Source organism: Tachyglossus aculeatus, chromosome 1 (genome assembly GCF_015852505.1).
Source record: "Tachyglossus aculeatus isolate mTacAcu1 chromosome 1, mTacAcu1.pri, whole genome shotgun sequence".
Classification (NCBI taxonomy): domain Eukaryota; kingdom Metazoa; phylum Chordata; class Mammalia; order Monotremata; family Tachyglossidae; genus Tachyglossus; species Tachyglossus aculeatus.
The window spans coordinates 31,177,045-31,197,344 of NC_052066.1; the positions used below are offsets into that span (position 1 = coordinate 31,177,045).

General features: G+C 41.3%; 1 protein-coding gene across 6 annotated transcripts in view; it reads right to left on the reverse strand.

Annotated features, from left to right (window-relative positions):
* MYNN (myoneurin) overlaps window positions 1-17,216 on the reverse strand; it is a 42,000-nt gene extending 24,784 nt beyond the window's left edge. For 4 of the 6 annotated variants that reach the window (XM_038751896.1, XM_038751872.1, XM_038751910.1 and 1 more), the window contains exon 1: window positions 17,134-17,216. The gene's annotated coding sequence lies outside the window, so the exon portion shown is untranslated. Of the gene's footprint in view, window positions 1-2,937; window positions 2,972-6,541; window positions 6,582-17,133 lie in introns of those variants that run through there. The other 2 variants (XM_038751882.1, XM_038751889.1) reach the window with 2 other exon arrangements.
* Between the last annotated feature and the right edge of the window lie 3,084 nt (window positions 17,217-20,300).

Genomic DNA, 20,300 nt, shown 5'->3' on the forward strand with positions numbered 1-20,300 from the left:
GTGGGCCGGGGGTCGACGGCAGGACAGGCTAGAACGACGCACAGTGAGGAGGTTAGCAGCAGAGGATCGGAGGGGTGGGCTGGAGAAGGAGAGAAGGGAGGTGAGGTAGGAGGGGGCGAGGGGATGGACAGCCCTGAAGCCGAGAGTGAGGAGCTTTTGCCTGATGCGTAGGTTGATTGGTAGCCACTGGAAATTTTTGAGGAGGGGAGTAACATGTCCAGAGAGTTTCTGCACAAAGATGATCCGGGCAGCAGCATGAAGTATAGACTGAAGTGGGGAGAGACAGAAGGATGGGAGATCAGAGAGGAGGCTGATGCGGTAGTCCAGTTGGAATAGGATGAGAGATTGAACGAGCAGGGTAGCGGTTTGGATGGAGAGGAAAGGGCGGATCTTGGCGATGTTGCGGAGCTGAGACCGGCAGGTTTGGGTGATGGATTGGATGTGAGGGGCGAACGAGAGAGCGGAGTCAAGGATAACACCAAGGTTGCGAGTTTGTGAGATGCAACCTTGGTGTCATCCTCGACTTGTCAACTGTGTGACTTTGGGCAAGTCACTTCACTTCTCTGCGCCTCAGTTTCCTCATCTGTAAAATGGGGATTAAGACTGTGAGCCCCACGTGGGACAACCTGATCACCTGATCAAGAAAAGTGCTTGGCACATAGTAAGCACTTAACAAATACCATCATCATCATCGCTCCCTTTATTCATCCTCCCTCCAAGCCCCATATTCATTCATTCAATCGTATTTATTAATAAATGATGGCATTTGTTAAGTGCTTACTATGTGCAAAGCACTGTTCTAAGCGCTCGATTTACTGAGCACTTACTGTGTGCAGAGCACTGTACTAAGCGCTTGGGAAGCCCAAGTTGGCAACATATAGAGACAGTCCCTACCCAACAGTGGGCTCACAGTCTAGAAGGGGGAGACAGAGAACAAAACAAAACATATTAACAAAATAAAATAAATAGAATAAACATGGACAAATAAAATAATAATAATAATAATGGCATTTATTAAGCGCTTACTATGTGCAGAGCACTGTTCTAAGCGCTGGGGAATTTACAAGGTGATCAGGTTGTCCCACGTGGGGCTCACAGTCTTCATCCCCATTTTCCAGATGAGGGAACTGCGGCCCAGAGAAGTGAAGTGACTTGCCCAAAGTCACACAGTTGACAAGCGGTGGAGCCGGGATCTGAACCCATGACCTCTGACTCCAAAGCCCGGGCTTTTTCCACTGAGCCACGCTGCTTCTCTAGATAATAGAGTAATATGTACAAACATATATACATATATACAGGTGCTGTGGGGAGGGGAAGGAGGTAAGGCGGGGGGATGGGGAGGAGCACTTATGTACATATCTGCAATTTATTTATTTATATTAATGGCTTTCTCCCCCGCCCCCCTCCACCATCTACGCAGCAAGCTCATTGTGGGCAGGAAATGTGGTTTTTTATTGTTATACTGTACCCTCCCATGAGCTTAATACAGTGCTCTGTACACAGTAAGCTCTCCGTAAATCCGACTGATTGACTGATTGGGTTAAGGAGAGAACTGGAGGAGAGGAATTGGACAGGGCAGATGCAGACAACTGGCTCCAGGAATTTAGAGAGCAATAGGAGAAGGGAGATGGGGCAATAACTGGAGGGAGCCCGGGATCAAGGGAGGTTTTTTTTTCTACGACAGGGGAGACACGAACATGTTTGAAAGCAGTAAGGAAGAACCCACTGGAGAGTGACCAGCTGAAGATGGTGGTCAGGGTGGAAAGACCGGGGCTGGGTGGAAGGGGTGCAAATGTTCTGATAAGGGGAGAAGGGATGGGGTCAGATGTGCAGGTGGAGGGAGTGGATGTTGAGAGAAGGCAGGAGAGCTCTTGAGATACGGCTGGGAAAGATGGGAGAGTTGAAAATGGGGCAGGGGAGATTTGGGGGGGATTCCGCCTGATAGTTTCAACGTATTCACCCGTTGTTGGGGTAGGGATTGTCTCTATTTGTTGCCGAATTGTACTTTCCAAGCGCTTGGTAGAGCACTCTGCACCCAGTACGCACTTAATAAATACGACCGAATGGATGAGTGTTCTCGATAAAGTAGGTAACCAGGCCAGCAGGGGTTTGAGGAAGGAGTTAAATGTCTCCAACAACTGGCAAGGGCAGAGTTACAGCATGGAAGCGTTAGAGTCGGCTTGATATCCAGATTTCCACCGGCAGCGCTCGTCAAAGGAAGTGGACTGTGGAGGTGATTCACTCATTCTTTCATTCAATCGTATTTATTGAGCGCTTACTGTGTGCAGAGCACTGGACTGAGCGCTTGGGAAGTCCAAGTTGGCAACATCTAGGGTTGGTCCCTACCCAACCGTGGGCTCACGGTCTAGAAAGGGGAGACAGACAACAGAACAAAACATATTGACAAAATAAAATAAATAGAATAAACATGTACAAGAAAAATAAATAAATAATAGAATAATAAATTCATTCATTCATTCAATCGTATTTATTGAGTGCTTACTGTGTGCAGAGCACTGGACTAAGCGCTTGGGAAGTACAAGTTGGCAACATCTAGAGATGGTCCCTACCCAACAGTGGGCTCACAGTCTAGAAAGGGGAGACAGACAACAGAACAAAACATATTAACAAAATAAAATAAATAGAATAAACATGTACAAGTAAAATAAATAAACAGAATAACAAATTCATTCATTCATTCAATCGTATTTATTGAGCGCTTACTGTGTGCAGAGCACTGGACTAAGCGCTTGGGAAGTCCAAGCTGGCAACATCTAGAGACGGTCCCTACCCAACCGTGGGCTCGCAGTCTAGAAAGGGGAGACAGACAACAGAACAAAACATATTAACAAAATAAAATAAATAGAATAAACATGTACAAGTAAAATAAACAGAATAATAAATTCATTCATTCAACTGTATTTATTGAGAGCTTACTGTGTGCAGAGCACTGGACTAAGCGCTTGGGAAGTCCAAGCTGGCAACATACAGAGACGATCCCTACCCAACCGTGGGCTCACAGTCTAGGAAGGGGAGACAGACAACAGAACAAAACATATTAACAAAATAAAATAAATGAAATAGATATGGCTTCTATTTTACACCTGAGGCCAGAGGAAGGTTGGGCCTACTGACTTTTACGGAGCAAACTAAGGGTCCCACGTTGGCTAAGGGGGAGGATCGTCTGAGAGACTGCAGAGGAGGGAGATTGGGTTAGCGAGGCAGATTTCGGAGTCATCCACACAGAGGGAGTAGTTGCCTTCCTCTCTTTCACTATTGCTTTTCCTATCATTGCTTAAAAGTGACTACAAATTACACTTTCAATAAAAGCTGTCAAAAGTTGAGGTGATGATTGTAATGAACAAAAAGAATACTAGAAGTCCACACTCTAGAGACTCGTTCATTTTCCCCCGCCACCGCCTACAGAGCCGGCATACCAAAGAATTTGGTTCACGTGTTCAGACGGGTAATAATAATAATAATAATGATGGCATTTGTTAAGCGCTTACTATTGTTCTATGGGGGTAGGGACTGTCTCTACATGTTGCCAATTTGTACTTCCCAAGCGCTTAGTCCAGTGCTCTGCACATAGGAAGCACTCAATAAATACGATTGATGATGATGATGATGATGGGGAGGTTACAAGGTGATGAGGTGATGAGGTCACAGTCTTAATCTGTTGCCAACTTGTACTGTTGCCAACTTGTACTTCCCAAGCGCTTAGTACAGTGCTCTGCACATAGGAAGCGCTCAATAAATACGATTGATGATGATGATGATGAGGGGGAGGTTACAAGGTGATGAGGTCACAGTCTTAATCTGTTGCCAACTTGTACTGTTGCCAACTTGTACTTCCCAAGCGCTTAGTACAGTGCTTTGCACACAGTGAGCGTTCAATAAGTACGACTGATTGATTAATCTCCGTTTTACAGATGAGGGAACTGAGGCCCAGAGAAGTGAAGTGACTTGCCCAAAGTCCCCCAGCTGACAAGTGGCGGAGCCGGGATTTGAATCCACGACCTCTGACTCCAAAGCCCGGGCTCTTTCCACTGAGCCACGCTGCTTCTTTTGAGACTGAGGTGAGCCAGACACAGTAACAACACGGTGTGTTTTTGTTTTGAAATTTTCACTCATTTATTGATATTTATTGAGTACTTTCTGGGTGCAAAGCACTGTACTAAGTGCTTGGGAGAGTATAATACAACAATAAGCAGACGCATTCCCTGCCCACAACAAGCTTACAGTCCAGCGGGGGAGACAGATTAGAAAAGCAGCGTGGCTTAGTGGCAAGAGCCCGGCTTGGGGAGTCACAGGTCATGGGTTCTAATCCCGACCCCGCCACTTGTCAGCTGTGTGACTTTGGGCAAGTCACTTCACTTCCCTGGGCCTCAGGTACCTCATCTGTAAAATGGGGATGAAGACTGTGAGCCCCAGGTGGGACAACCTGATAACTCTGTATCCATTCCAGCGCTTGGAACAGTCCTTGGCGCATTGTAAGCGCTTAACAAATACCATCATTATTATTACATTACTATAAATATTTAACTTAATAATCATGACCTCATCTGTAAAATGGGGATGAAGACTTTGAGCCCCCCGTGGGACAACCTGATTACCTTGTAACCTCCCCAGCGCCTAGAACAGTGCTTTGCACATAGTAAGCACACATACTGTGCGCAGTACAGTGCTCTGCACATAGTAAGCGCTCAATAAATATTATTGATTGGTTGATTGACTGATTAAGTGACTTGCCCAAAGTCACACGGCTGACAAGCGGTGGAGCTGGGTATATATAACACTTGTGTATATATGTACGTATTTACAGTTCTATTTATGTATACTAATGATGCGCATATATCTAGAAGCGCTTAGTACAGTGCTCTGCACATAGTAAGCGCTCAATAAATACGATTGATGATGATAGAATTCTATTTATTCATATTGATGTTACTGATGCCTGCTCACTTGTTTTGATGCCTGTCTCCCGCCTTCTAGAATGTGAGCCTGTTGTCAGGGAGGGACTGTCTCTATTTGTTGCTGAATGGTACTTTCCAAGTGCTTAGCACAGTGCTCTGCACACAGTAAGTGCTCAATAAATATGACAGAATGAATCATCATCATCATCAATCGTATTTATTGAGCGCTTACTATGTGCAGAGCACTGTACTAAGCACTTAATAAATACTACTGAACGGAGGAGTGGTCTAAGTGCTGGGGCCGATACAAGGTCATCAGGTTGGACACAGTCCCTGTCCAATAATCAATCAATCGTATTTATTGAGCGCTTACTATGTGCAGAGCACTGTACTAAGCGCTTAGAGCACTGTACTAATAATAATAACGATGGCATTTATTAAGCGCTTCCTATGTGCAAAGCACTGTTCTAAGCGCTGGGGAGGTTACAAGGGGATCAGGTTGTCCCACGGGGGGCTCACAGCCTCAATCCCCATTTTACAGATGAGGTAACTGAGGCCCAGAGAAGTGAAGTGACTTCCCCAAAGTCACCCAGCTGACAATTGGTGGAGCCGGGATTCGAACCCATGACCTCTGACTCCAAAGCCCGGGCTCTTTCCACTGAGCCACGCTGCTTCTCTATGAATGAGAATGAATGAATGAGTGAATGAATGAATGGGTAGATACAAGTTAATCAGGACTTAAATAATCCCTGTCCCACCCGGGGCTCGTTCTATTTATTCTGAGGGAGCGTCTCTCTATGTTGCCAACTTGTACTTCCCAAGCGCTTAGTCCGGTGCTCTGCACACAGTAAGCGCTCAATAAATACAGCTGAATGAATGAATAGTAAGCACTTAATAAATGCCACTTTCTATTTATTCTGAGGAAGCGTCTCTCTATGTTGCCAACTTGTACTTCCCAAGCACTTAGTCCAGTGCTCTGCACACAGTAAGCGCTCAATAAATACAGCTGAATGAATGAATAGTAAGCACTTAATAAATGCCACTTTCTATTTATTCTGAGGAAGCGTCTCTCTATGTTGCCAACTTGTACTTCCCAAGCGCTTAGTCCAGTGCTCTGCACACAGTAAGCGCTCAATAAATACAGCTGAATGAATGAATAGTAAGCACTTAATAAATGCCATTTTCTATTTATTCTCAGGGAGCGTCTCTCTATGTTGCCAACTTGGACTTCCCAAGCGCTTAGTCCAGTGCTCTGCACACAGTAAGCGCTCAATAAATACAGCTGAATGGATGAATAGTAAGCACTTAATAAATGCCATTTTCTATTTATTCTCAGGGAGCGTCTCTCTATGTTGCCAACTTGTACTTCCCAAGCGCTTAGTCCAGTGCTCTGCACACAGTAAGCGCTCAATAAATACAACTGAATGAATGAATAGTAAGCACTTAATAAATGCCATTTTCTATTTATTCTGAGGGAGCGTCTCTCTATGTTGCCAACTTGTACTTCCCAAGCGCTTAGTCCAGTGCTCTGCAAACAGTAAGCGCTCAATAAATACAGCTGAATGGATGAATAGTAAGCACTTAATAAATGCCATCATTATTATTATGATACGTTAAGTACTTACTATGTGCCAGACACTGTTCTAAGCGCCGGAATAGATTCAAGTTAATCGGGTTGGCCCCAGTCCCCGTCCCACATGGGGTTCACCACCTGAGGAGGAGGGAGGCCACGTTGGGACATTTCAGCCACAAAGGGTGTCGGCACGCAAACAATCCCTGCGCACAATCTGCAACGTGCTGCACCCCTGCTCACTTAACCGCATTCTGGGCCCCAGAGGGGGACCACACTGACAAGAGTCAGTTATTACTCTATTTATTTCTTAATTTCTTTTATTCGTCCATATCCATTCTATTTATTTTATTTCGTTAGTCTGTCTGGTTCTGTTCTCTGTCTCCCCCTTTTCGACTGTGAGCCCACTGTTGGGTAGGGACCGTGTCTCTAGATGTTGCCGATTTGGACTTCCCAAGCGCTTAGTCCAGTGCTCTGCACACAGTAAGCGCTCAGTAAATACGACTGATGATGAGTGTGAACAGCACTGACAAACCACTAGCAGTACAATTAATTTTGTCGTGCGGTTATTGGTGCTAAAGCATCGGAATCTGGGCCCGTTGGTCATTTTCGTCCGGAGCCTCCATCACCGTCCAGACTGTGTGCTCTTTGTGGGCAGGATATATTCCTATCAACTTTGTTAGATTATACCCTTCTAAGCACTAAGTCCAGTGCTCTGCTGGAATACGGGCCCAATAAAAAAGTAAGCAGCGTGACACGGCGGAAAGAGCCCGGGCTTGGGAGTCAGAGGTCCTGGGTTCTAATCCCAGCTCCACCACCTGCCAGCTGTGTGACTCTGGGCAGGTCACTTCGCTTCTCTGTGCCTCAGTTCCCTCATCTGTAAAATGGGGGTTAAGACTGTGAGTCCCACGCGGGACAACCTGATCACCTTGTATTCCCCCAGAGCTTAAAACAGTGCTTGGCACGTAGTAAGCACTTAAATACCATCATTATTAATCATTAATTATTAATATCATTATTAATAGGGGATTAAGACTGTGAGCCCCACGCGGGACAACCTGATCACCTTGTATTCCCCCAGAGCTTAGAACAGTGCTTGGCACGTAGTAAGCACTTAAATACCATCATTATTAATCATTAATTATTAATATCATTATTAACAGGGGATTAAGACTGTGAGCCCCATGTGGGACAACCTGATCACCTTGTATTCCCCCAGAGCTTAGAACAGTGCTTGGCACATAGTAAGCACTTAACAAATACCATCATTATTAATCATTAATTATTAATATCATTATTAATAGGGGATTAAGACTGTGAGCCCCATGCGGGACAACCTGATCACCTTGTATTCCCCCGGAGCTTAGAACAGTGATTGGCACGTAGGAAGCACTTAAATACCATCATTATTAATCATTAATTATTAATATCATTATTAATAGGGGATTAAGACTGTGAGCCCCATGCGGCACAACCTGATCACCTTGTATTCCCCCCGAGTTTAGAACAGTGCTGGGCACGTAGTAAGCACTTAAATACCATCATTATTAATCATTAATTATTAGTATCATTATTAATAGGGGATTAAGACTGTGAGCCCCATGTGGGACAACCTGATCACCTTGTATTCCCCCAGAGTTTAGAACAGTGCTTGGCACGTAGTAAGCACTTAAATACCATCATTATTAATCATTAATTATTAATATCATTATTAATAGGGGATTAAGACTGTGAGCCCCACACGGGACAACCTGATCACCTTGTATTCCCCCAGAGCTTAGAACAGTGCTTGGCACGTAGGAAGCACTTAAATACCATCATTATTAATCATTAATTATTAATATCATTATTAATAGGGGATTAAGACTGTGAGCCCCATGTGGGACAACCTGATCACCTTGTATTCCCCCAGAGTTTAGAACAGTGCTTGGCACACAGTAAGCACTTAAATACCACCATTATTAATCATTAATATCATTATTAACAGGGGATTAAGACTGTGAGCCCCATGTGGGACAACCTGATCACCTTGTATTCCCCCAGGGCTTAGAACAGATCTTGGCACACAATAAGCACTTAACAAATACTGTCATTATCAATCATTAATCATTAATATCATTATTAATAGGGGATTAAGACTGTGAGCCCCATGCGGGACAACCTGATCACCTTGAATCCCCCAGATTCCCCTTCGAACAGTGCTTGGCACATAGTAAGCGCTTAACAAATACCATCAGTATTAATTATTATCATTACTAATAATGATAAATTTAGACTGTGAGCCCGCTCTTTTAGACTGCGAGCCCACTGCTGGGTAGGGACTGTCTCGATATGTTGCCAATTTGTACTTCCCAAGCGCTTAGTACAGTGCTCTGCACACAGTAAGCGCTCAATAAATACGACTGATGATGATGATGATAATAAGGTTTGTAAAGTGGGGGAGTGGGAGAAGAATTACCTGTCTGCTCGGAGGAGGGAGGGCATTGCAAGCCCGTGGTAGGATTTGGGCCAGGGAGACGAGATTCGTTCGTTCAATAAATACGATGGAATGAATTCCATCGTATTTATTGAGCGCTTACTGTGTGCAGAGCACTGTACTAAGCGCTTGGGAAGTCCAAGTCGGCCACATACAGAGCCGGTCCCTATCCAACAACAAGCTCACAGTCTAGAAGCGGGAGGAAGACAACAAAACAAAACATGTAGACAGGTGTCAAAACCGTCAGAACAGATAGAATTAAAGCTATATCATCATCATCATCATCAATCGTATTTATTGAGCGCTTACTGTGTGCAGAGCACTGTACTAAGCGCTTGGGAAGTACAAATTGGCAACATATAGAGACAGTCCCTACCCAACAGTGGGCTCACAGTCTAAAAGGGGGAGACAGAGAACAAAACCAAACATACTAACAAAATAAAATAAATAGAATAGTACCAGCTATATCATGAGGAAGCACCGGCTATATGCACATGATTAACAAAATAAACAGAATAGTAAATATGTACAAGTAAAACAGAGTAATAAATCTGTACAAATATATATATACATACATATATATATATATATATATATATATATATATATATATATACAAGTGCTGTGGGGAGGGGAAGGACGTAGGGCGGGGGGAGGAGGAGAGGAAAAAGGGGGCTCATCATATTTAACGAGCGCTTACTGTATGCAGAGCACTGTGCTAAGCGCTTGTAAAGCGCTTGCTTTAGACTGTGAGCCCACCGTTGGGTAGGGACCGTCTCTATATGTTGCCAACTTGGACTTCCCAAGCGCTTAGTACAGTGCTCTGCACACAGTAAGCACTCAATAAATACGATTGATTGATTGACTGTCTCTATATGTTGCCAACTTGTACTTCCCAAGCGCTTAGTCCAGTGCTCTGCACACAGTAAGCGCTCAATAAATACGATTGATGATGATGAAGTACAAGTGGGCAGCATACAGGGGAAGCAGCGTGGCTCGGTGATAAGAGTGCAAGCTTGGGAGTCAGAGGTCATGGGTTCGAATCCCAGCTCTGCTACTTGTCAGCTGTGTGACCTTGGGCAAGCCACTTAAACTTCTCTAGGCCTGTTACCTCATCTGTAAAATGGGAATTAAGACTGTAAACCCCACATCGGACAATGCAATCCCGCTGTATCCTCCCTAGCGCTTGGAATAGTGCTTCGCACATAGTAAGCGCTTAACAAACGCCATTTTTATTATTATAGGAAAGCAGCGTGGCTCAGTGGAAAGAGCCCGGGCTTTGGAGTTAGAGGTTATGGGTTCAAATCCCGGCTCCGCCAATTGTCAGCTGTGGGACTTGGGGCAAATCACTTCACTTCTCTGGGCCTCAGTTCCCTCATCTGTAAAATGGGGATTAAGACTGTGAGCCCCACGTGGGACAACCTGATCACCCTGTATCCCCCCAGTGCTTAGAACGGTGCCTTGCACATAGTAAGCGCTTAACAAATGCCATCATCATTAATAGAACAGTGCTTTGACATAGTAAGCACTTAACAAATACCACCATTATTATTATTATTATAACAGTGCTTTGCACATAGTAAGCACTTAACAAATACCACCATTATTATTACTATTATTATAGAGACGGTCCCTACCCAACATTCATTCAATTCATTCATTCAATCGTACTTATTGAGCGCTTACTGTGTGCAGAGCACTGTACTAAGCGCTTGGGAAGTACAAGGTGGCAACAATGAGAGGGTTTCGTTGCCTGTCTCCCCCTTCTAGACTGTGAGCCCGTTGTTGGGCAGGGATGGCCCACGTCCTCCCCCTGGCCCGGAATGCCCCCAATCCCTCCGCACATCGGCCAAGCTCGCTCTCTTCCTCCCTTCAAGGCCCTACTGAGAGCTCACCTCCTCCAGGAGGCCTTCCCACACTGAGCCCCCTCCTTCCTCTCCCCCTCGCCTTACCTCCTTCCTCTCCCCCCACCTTACCTCCTTCCCCTCCCTGTATTTATTCATTCATTCATTCAATCGTATTTATTGGGCACTTACTGTGTGCAGAGCACTGTACTAAGCGCTTGGGAAGTACAAGTTATTTATTTATTTTACTTGTACATATTCTATTTATTTTATTTTGTTAGTATGTTTGGTTTTGTTCTCTGTCTCCCCCTTCTAGACTGTGAGCCCACTGTTGGGTAGGGACCGTCTCTAGATGTTGCCAAATTGGACTTCCCAAGCGCTTAGTACAGTGCTCTGCACACAGTAAGCGCTCAATAAATACGATTGAATGAATGAATGAATGAATGAATGAATGAAAAGTTGGCAACACATAGAGACGGTCCCTACCCAACAGTGGGCTCACAGTATAGATGACTATATATATATATATATATATATATATATATATATATATACACACACACACACATATATATATATATGCATATAATAAATGCATACAAATATATATACGTATATATTTGTCTACATACAAATATATACGTATATATATTTGTATATGTACAAATATATACATATTCGTATGCATTTATTATATGCATATATACATATATATACACACACACATATATATGTATGTATATATATACGTGTATATGCACATAATAAATGCATACAAATATATATATACATATATATTTGTATACTTACAAATATATACATATATATATTTGTATACATACAAATATATACATATATATATTTGTATACATACAAATATATACATATATATATTTGTATACATACAAATATATACATATATATATTTGTATATGTACAAATATATATACATATATATATTTGTATATGTACAAATATATATACATATATATATTTGTACATATTTATTACTCTATTTCATTTTGTTAATATGTTTTGTTTTGTTGTCTGTCTCCCCCTCCAGACTGCGAACATGCTGTCGGGTAGGGACCGTCTCTAGATGTTGCCAACTTGGACTTCCCAAGCGCTTAGTAAGGTGCTCAGCACACAGTAAGCGCTCAATAAATACGACTGAATGAATGAATGACGGTCTCTGCTGCCGAACTGTAGTTTCCAAGCCCTTGGTGCAGTGCTCTGCACACAGTAAGCGCTCAATAAATAGGACTGAATGAAGGCATGAGAGGAAGGAAGTGTGCTGGCTGGGCTGGAGGAGGGGAAGGCCTCTCCTGGAAGGGCCGAGGGGACGTATTGTTAAAATATGGTTTTCTTACAGAATGAAATGAAAAACTGAAAATTAGAAAGCATTTTTCATTCACTCAAGTGGGAAAAATTCCCATTGTGTTTTTGTACAGTGCTAGCTTTATAGGCCTAGAATTTCTCGAGGTTTAAAAGAGCCTTTTGGCTGAGTATTTGCCACTCTGAATAAAAAAAATATTCAATCGGTAGTATTTACTGAGTGCTCATTAAGTGCATAACACTCTTTTAAGTATTTGGGCGAGTACAATGAAGCAGAGACACATGATCCCTGTCCTCAAGGATTCCTGTCCTCAAGGAGCTTACAATCTAGCCAGGGAGACAGATATTCAGATAAAGTTAGGGTAAGGGAAGCAACCCAGTGTACGGCTACATACATAGACTGTGAGCCCGTTGTTGGGTGGGGACTGTCTCTATAGTTTGCCAACTTGGACTTCCCAAGCGCTTAGTACAGTGCTCTGCAATCAATCAATCATATTTATTGAGCGCTTACTGTGTGCAGAGCACTGTACTAAGCGCTTGGGAAGTCCAAGTTGGCAACATCTAGAGACGGTCCCTACCCAACAGTGGGCTCACAGTCTAGAAGGGGGAGACAGAGAACAAAATCAATCAGTCAATCAATTGTATTTATTGAGCGCTTACTGTGTGCAGAGCACTGTACTAAACGCTCGGGAAGTACAAGTTGGCAACATCTAGAGACGGTCCCTACCCAACAGTGGGCTCACAGTCTACAAGATAATAATGGCATTTGTTAAGCGCTTACTATGTGCCAATCACTGCTCTAAGCGCTGGGAAGGATACAAGGTAATCAGGTTGTCCCCGGTGGGGCTCACAGTCTTCATCCCCATTTTACAGATGAGGTTACCGAGGCCCAGAGAAGTGAAGTGACTTGCCCAAAGTCACACAGCTGACAGTTGGTGGAGCCAGGGTTTGAACCCATGACCTCTGACTTCCAAGCCCGTGCTCCTTCCACTGAGCCACGCTGCTTCATATTAACAAAATAAAATAAATAGAATAGATTTGTACAAGTAAAATAAATAAATAAATCAAGTAATAAATACATACAAACATATATACATATATACCGGTGCTGTGACTGTCTCTATATGTTGTCAATTTGTACTTCCCAAGCGCTTAGTACAGTGCTCTGCACATAGTAAGCGCTCAATAAATACGATTGATGATGATGATGATGGGGAAGGGAAGGAGGTAAGGTGGGGGGGATAATAATAATAATAATAATGACATTTATTAAGCGCTTACATGTGCAAAGCACTGTTCTAAGCGCTGGAGAGATACAAGGTGATCAGGTTGTCCCATGGGGGGCTCACAGTCTTAATCCCCATTTTACAGATGAGGTAACTGAGGCCCAGAGAAGTGAAGTGACTTGCCCAAAGTCACACGGCTGACAATTGGCGGAGCCGGAACTTGAACCCATGACCTCTGACTTCCAAGCCCGTGCTCTTTCCACTGAGCCACGCTGCTTCGTATTAACAAAATAAAATAAATAGAATAGATATGTACAAGTAAAATAAATAAATAAATCTGTACAAACATATATACATATATACAGGTGCTGTGGGGAAGGGAAGGAGGTAAGGCGGGGGGGATGATGATAATAATAATAATGGCATTTATTAAGCGCTTACTATGTGCAAAGCACTGTTCTAAGCGCTGGGGAGGTACAAGGTGATCAGGTTGTCCAATGGGGGGCTCACAGTCTTAATCCCCATTTTACAGATTAGGTAACTGAGGCCCAGAGAAGTGAAGTGACTTGCCCAAAGTCACACAGCTGACAATTGGCGGAGCCAGGACTTGAACCCATGACCTCTGACTTCCAAGCCCGGGCTCTTTCCACTGAGCCACGCTGCTTCTCCAAGTTTGATGAATTTGGCCCAGAAACACTTGAACCATAAAAGTTCCCCCCCCCACCCCCATCCCTCTGCCTTTCTTCCCAAGGCCCCCAGATTCCCTGGAGGTGGGGTTCTGTTTGTAGTATTTCGGTCTTGATTGTTTTCCTATCCATTTGTTTAGCCCTGCTTTTGGTCCAGTGGGAAGAACATTTCCTTGGGAATCAGGATGCCTGGGATCTAGTGTCAAATCTGCCCGTTGGGGCCACGACATTACTGGCATCACATAGGGTGGTTTGTCAGGTGGACAGACCCAGCAGAAATCCTGAAAATTGGCTGGCTACATGGACAGCAAAGGCTCTATTACTCTATTTATTTATTACTCTATGTATTTATTTATTTTACTTGTACATATCTATTCTATTTATTTTATTTTGTTGGTATGTTTGGTTTTGTTCTCTGTCTCCCCCTTTTAGACTGTGAGCCCACTGTTGGGTAGGGACTGTCTCTATATGTTGCCAACTTGGACTTCCCAAGCGCTTAGTCCAGTGCTCTACACACAGTAAGCGCTCAATAAATACGATTGATTGATTGACTGTCTCTATATGTTGCCAACTTGTACTTCCCAAGAGCTTAGTACAGTGCTCGGCATACAGTAAGCGCTCAATAAATACGACTGATTGATTGATTGCAGAGACTGTCTCTATATGTTGCCAACTTGTACTTCCCAAGCGCTTAGTCCAGTGCTCTGCACACAGTAAGCGCTCAATAAATACGATTGATTGATTGCAGAGCACTGTACTAAGCGCTTGGGAAGTCCAAGTTGGCAACATATAGAGACAGTCCCTACCCAACAGTGGGCTCACAGTCTAAACTGGGGAGACAGAGAACAAAACCAGACATACTAACAAAATAAAATGAATAGAATAGATATGTGCAAGTAAAATAAATAAATAAGTGCTCAATAAATACGATTGATTGATTGATTGCAGAACACTGTACTAAGCGCTTGGGAAGTCCAAGTTGGCAACGTATAGAGACGGTCCCTACCCAACAGTGGGCTCACAGTCTAAAAGGGGGAGACAGAGAACAAAACCAGACATACTAACAAAATAAAATAAATAGAATAGATATGTGCAAGTAAAATAAATAAATAAATAAGCGCTCAGTAAATACGATTGATTGACTGATTGCAGAGCACTGTACTAAGCGCTTGGGAAGTCCAAGTTGGCAACATATAGAGACGGTCCCTACCCAACAGTGGGCTCACAGTCTAAAAGGGGGAGACAGAGGACAAAACCAAACATACTAACAAAATAAAATAAATAGAATAGATATGTACAAGTAAAATAAATAAATAAACAAGCGCTCAATAAATACGATTGATTACAGAGCACTGGACTAAGCGCTTGGGAAGTCCAAGTTGGCAACATCTAGAGACAGTCCCTACCCAACAGCGGGCTCACGGTCTAAAAGGGGGAGACAGGGAACAAAACCAAACATACCAACAAAATAAAATAAATAGAATAGATATGTACAAGTAAAATAAATAAGCTTCCAATAAATATGATTGATTGATTGCAGAGCACTGGACTAAGCGCTTGGGAAGTCCAAGTTGGCAACATATAGAGACGTTCCCTACCCAACAGTGGGCTCACAGTCTAAAAGGGGGAGACAGAGAACAAGACCAAACATACTAACAAAATAAAACAAATAGAATAGATACGTACAAGTAAAATAAATAAATAAATAAGCGCTCAATAAATACGATTGATTGATTGCAGAGCACTGGACTAAGCGCTTGAGAAGTCCAAGTTGGCAACATATAGAGGCAGTCCCTAACCAGCAGTGGGCTCACAGTCTAAAAGGGGGAGACAGAGAACAAGACCAAACATACTAACAAAATAAATAGAATAGATATGTACAAGTAAAATAAATAAATAAGCGCTCAGTAAATACGACTGATTGATTGCAGAACACTGTACTAAGCGCTTGGGAAGTCCAAGTTGGCAACATATAGAGATGGGCCCTACCCAAAAGTGGGCTCACAGTCTAAAAGGGGGAGACAGAGAACAAAACCAAACATACTAACAGAATAAAATAGAATAGATATGTACAAGTAAAATAAATAAATAAATAAATAAGCGCTCCATAAATACGATTGATTGATTGCAGAGCACTGGACTAAGCGCTTGGGAAGTCCAAGTTGGCAACATCTAGAGACAGTCCCTACCCAACAGTGGGCTCACAGTCTAAACGGGGGAGACAGAGAACAAAACCAAACATACTAACAAAATAAAATAAATAGAATAGATATGTACAAGTAAAATAAATAAATAAGCGCTCAATAAATACGACTGATTGATTGCAGAGCACCGTACTATGCGCTTGGGAAGTCCAAGTTGGCAACATATAGAGATGGTCCCTACCCAACAGTGGGCTCACAGTCTAGAAGGGGGAGACAGACAACAAAACCAAATATAGTAACGAAATAAAATAAATAGAATAGATATGTACAAGTAAAATAAATAAATAAGCGCTCAATAAATACGACTGATTGATTGCAGAGCACTGGACTAAGCGCTTGGGAAGTCCAAGTTGGCAACATATAGAGACAGTCCCTACCCAGCAGTGGGCTCACAGTCTAAAAGGAGGAGACGGAGAACAAAACAAAACATACTAACAAAATGAAATAAACAGAATAGATATGTACAAGTAAAATAAATAAATAAATAAGCGTTCAATAAATACGATTGATTGCAGAGCACTGGACTAAGCGCTTGGGAAGTCCAAGTTGGCAACATATAGAGACGGTCCCTACCCAACAGTGGGCTCACAGTCTAAAAGGGGGAGACAGAGGACAAAACCAAACATACTAACGAAATAAAATAAATAGAATAGATATGTACAAGTGAAATAGAGTAATAAACATGTACAAACATATCTACAGGTGCTGTGGGGAAGGGAAGGAGGTAAGATGGGGGGAGGATTGAAGGATTGAATCCTATTGATTAAATAGGATTGAATGAATGAACGAAGCCCCAGGTGGCCGTCGCCCACCTCACCCAGCTGCCGGCAGGGAGGCCAGGAAACCCCCTCCCCGCCCCAATTCCCCCCAACTCACCCGTTGGCCTCCACAGGGGCAGCAGGGCCTTCACCCTCGCTCCGCCATCTTGCTGGGCGGGCACGTCAGGCCTCCCCTTGGCCAACCTTCCTCTTGGCCAACCTTCCCCTTGGCCTGCCCTCCTACGTCACTTCCGGTCCCCCCGCCCGGCCGGCCTCGAGGCTGGACCGGCGGAGCGAGGGGATGGCGCCGCTGGGGGCGGTAGAGAGCGCGGGGGGGGAAAACTACAAGTCCCGGCAGGCCTTGCGGCCAGGCCCCGCCTGCCTTCCCAGCAGCCTCAGCGCTCACCGCGGTCTTTACTCATTCATTCATTCAGTCGTATTTACTGAGCGCCTACTGTGTGCTGTACTAAGCGCTTGGGAAGGCCAAGTTGGCAGCATAGAGAGGCGGGCCCTGCCCAACGGCGGGCTCACAGGCTAGAAGGGGGAGACAGGGAACAAAACATAGTAATAACAATAATAATGATGGCATTGGTTAAGCGCTTACTATGTGCAAAGCATAGAATAAATATGGACAGATAAATAAAATGAAAATAAATAGAATATATATGTACAGATCAATAAAATAAAAATAGAATAAATATGTACAGATCAATCAAATAAAAATAAATAGAATAAATATGTACAGATCAATAAAATAAAAATAAATAGAATAAACATGTACAGATTAAAATAAAAATGAATAGAATAAATATGTACAGATAGATGAAATAAGAATAAATAGAATAAATGTGTACAGATGGATTAAATAGAAATACATAGAATAAATGTGTACAGATCAATAAAATAGAAATAAATAGAATAAATATGTACAGATCAATAAAATAAAAATAAATGGAATAAATGTGTACAGATCAATAAAATAAAAATAAATAAAATAAATATGTACAGATAAATAAAATAAAAATAAATAGGCTAAATATGCACAGATAAATAAAATAGAAATAAATAGAATAAATATGTACAGATAAATAGACTAGAAATAAATAGAATAAATGTGTACAGATAAATAGAAATAAATAGAATAAATATGTACAGATCAATAAAATATAAAGAAATAGAATAAATATGTAAAAATAAATAAAAATAAAATAAAAATAAATAGAGTAATAAATACGTACAAACATATGTACATATTTACAGGTGCTGTGGAGGGGGAAGGAGGTAAGGCGGGGGAGATGGAGAGGAAGGTTACTCATTCATCAATTCAATCATATTTATTGAGCGCTTACTGTGTGCTGAGCGCTGTACTAAGCGCTTGGGAAGGCCAAGTTGGCAACATAGAGAGGCGGGCCCTACCCAACAGCGGGCTCAAAGGCTAGAAGGGGGAGACAGGGAACAAAACATAGTAATAACAATAATAATGATGGCATTGGTTAAGCGCTTACTATGTGCAAAGCATATAATAAATATGGACAGATAAATAAAATGAAAATAAATAGAATATATATGTACAGATCAATAAAATAAAAATAGAATAAATATGTACAGATCAATCAAATAAAAATAAATAGAATAAATATGTACAGATCAATAAAATAAAAATAAATAGAATAAACATGTACAGATTAAAATAAAAATGCATAGAATAAATATGTACAGATCAATCAAATAAAAATAAATAGAATAATAATAATGTTGGTATTTGTTAAGCGCTTACTATGTGCAAAGCACTGTTCTAAGCGCTGGGGGGAACACAAGGAGATGAGGTTGTCCCATGTTGAGCTCACAGTCTTAGTCCCCATTTTACAGATGAGGGAACTGAGGCACAGAGAAGTGAAGTGACTTGCCCAAGGTCACACAGCAGACATGGGGGGGGGAGGCGGGATTCGAACCCATGACCTCTGGCTCCCAAGCCCGCGCTCTTTCCACTGAGCCACGCTGCTTGTGTACAGATGGATAAAATAGAAATACATAGAATAAATGTGTACAGATCAATAAAATAGAAATAAATAGAATATGTACAGATAAATAAAATAAAAATAAATGGAATAAATGTGTACAGATCAATAAAATAAAAATAAATAGAATAAACACGTACAGATTAAAATAAAAATGAATAGAATAAATATGTACAGATAAATGAAATAAAAATAAATAGAATAAATGTGTACAGATGGATAAAATAGAAATAAATAGAATAAATGTGTACAGATCAATAAAATAGAAATAAATAGAATAAATATGTACAGATCAATCAAATAAAAATAAATAGAATACACATGTACAGATTAAAATAAAAATGAATAGAATAAATATGTACAGCTAAATGAAATAAAAATAAATAGAATAAATGTGTACAGATCAATAAAATAAAAATAAATAGAATAAACATGGACAGATAAATAAAATAAAAATAAATAGAATAAATATGTACAGATGAATAAAATAAAAATAAATAGAATAAACACGTACAGATAGATAAAATAAAAATAAATAGAATAAATATGTACAGATAAATAAAATAAAAATAAATAGGATAAATATGTACAGATAAATAAAATAGAAATAAATAGAATAAATATGTACAGATAAATAGAATAGAAATAAATAGAATAAATGTGTACAGATAAACAGAAATAAATAGAATAAATATGTACAGATCAATAAAATATAAAGAAATAGAATAAATATGTAAAAATAAATAAAAAATAAAATAAAAATAAATAGAGTAATAAATACGTACAAACATATAATACATATTTACAGGTGCTGTGGGGAGGGGAAGGAGGTAAGGCCGGGGGGATGGGGAGGAGGGTTACTCATTCATCAATTCAATCATGTTTATTGAGCGCTTACTGTGTGCTGAGCGCTGTACTAAGCGCTTGGGAAATACAAATTGGCAACATAGAGAGGCGGGCCCTGCCCAACAGCGGGCTCACAGGCTAGAAGGGGGAGACAGGGAACAAAATATAGTAATAATAATAATAATAATAATGGCATTGGTTAAGCGCTTACTATGCGCAAAGCATGTTGACAAAATCAAATAAATAGAATAAATATGTACAGATGAATAAAATAAAAATAGAATAAATATGTACAGATGAATAAAATAAAAATAAATAGAATAAATATGTACAGATAAATAAAATAGAAATAAATTGAATAAATGTGTACAGATAAATAAAATAAAAATAAATAGAATAAATGTGTACAGGTAAATAAAAT